Source organism: Carlito syrichta, unplaced genomic scaffold, assembly GCF_000164805.1.
Source record: "Carlito syrichta isolate Samal-C Ts95f unplaced genomic scaffold, Tarsius_syrichta-2.0.1 Scaffold311769, whole genome shotgun sequence".
NCBI classification, from domain to species: Eukaryota; Metazoa; Chordata; class Mammalia; order Primates; family Tarsiidae; genus Carlito; species Carlito syrichta.
In genome coordinates, this window is record NW_007255865.1 from 31,698 (window position 1) to 32,547 (window position 850).

The 850-nt window shown below is 47.1% G+C and overlaps 1 protein-coding gene across 2 annotated transcripts in view; it reads left to right on the plus strand.

Annotated features, from left to right (window-relative positions):
• Positions 1-850, plus strand: part of GPR37L1 (G protein-coupled receptor 37 like 1) — a 5,616-nt gene that overhangs the window by 1,510 nt on the left and 3,256 nt on the right. The gene's annotated exons all lie outside the window — the stretch shown is intronic.

Here is an 850-nt window from a genome sequence, read left to right on the forward strand (position 1 = left end):
TTCCCTTCCCTTCCCTTCCCTTCCCTCCCTGTGGACACAAGTACCAGGAAGAAAGACCCTTCCCTTCCCTTCCATTCCCCTTCCCTTCCCCATAGTCATCACTGTCACCTCCATCAGCAACTCCTAAATTATCTTTGAAAGGGAAGACCTAGTTTTGGGCTCTGGAGCTAGTGGGGCATTCCAGTCTCAGCTCTGCCATTGACATATTGGGAGTTCCTGGGCAAGTTTCATCACCTCTCCAATTTCCTTAGCGCACAACCGGGGGGGGTAGACCAGATGGCCCTTCCAGCTGGCCTGTTCTGCAATTCTATTTTCACTTCTGGGAACTTCCACAATGAGATAAGTCCATGGGTGTTGAAGGATATGTAGATTACATAGAGACAACTTAAAACACTGCAAAAATATAACAGTATACATGCATATATACAAGACAAAGCAAGGCCACTGTTTCTGTATAAGAAGGTGAAGAAAGTAAGGAGCTTTCAAAATTTTGGCTACATAGGGGTAACATTGGGAACTGTAGGAACTGTGGCCTCCTTTGGAAGGCAGCTGTTCTTCTGTAGATGATGTTGCATGACACAGGTGACTTGTCTGGCTGTAGAAGGAATCAGGATCAGGCATTTGGGCACAGGCCCTATTCCTAGTTCTGTTCCCCAACTCATATGTATTTGTGGTGTTTTTTTTTTTTTGAGTTGGGGTCTCACTCCGTCGCCCAGGTAGGAGTGTAGTGGCATGCTCACAGCCACTCCAGCGTTGACTTGCTAGGCTCTGGCAATCCTTCCACCTCAGCCTTCCAAGTAGCCAGAACTACAGGCATGTGCTACCACGCCCGGCTAATTTTTGATTTATT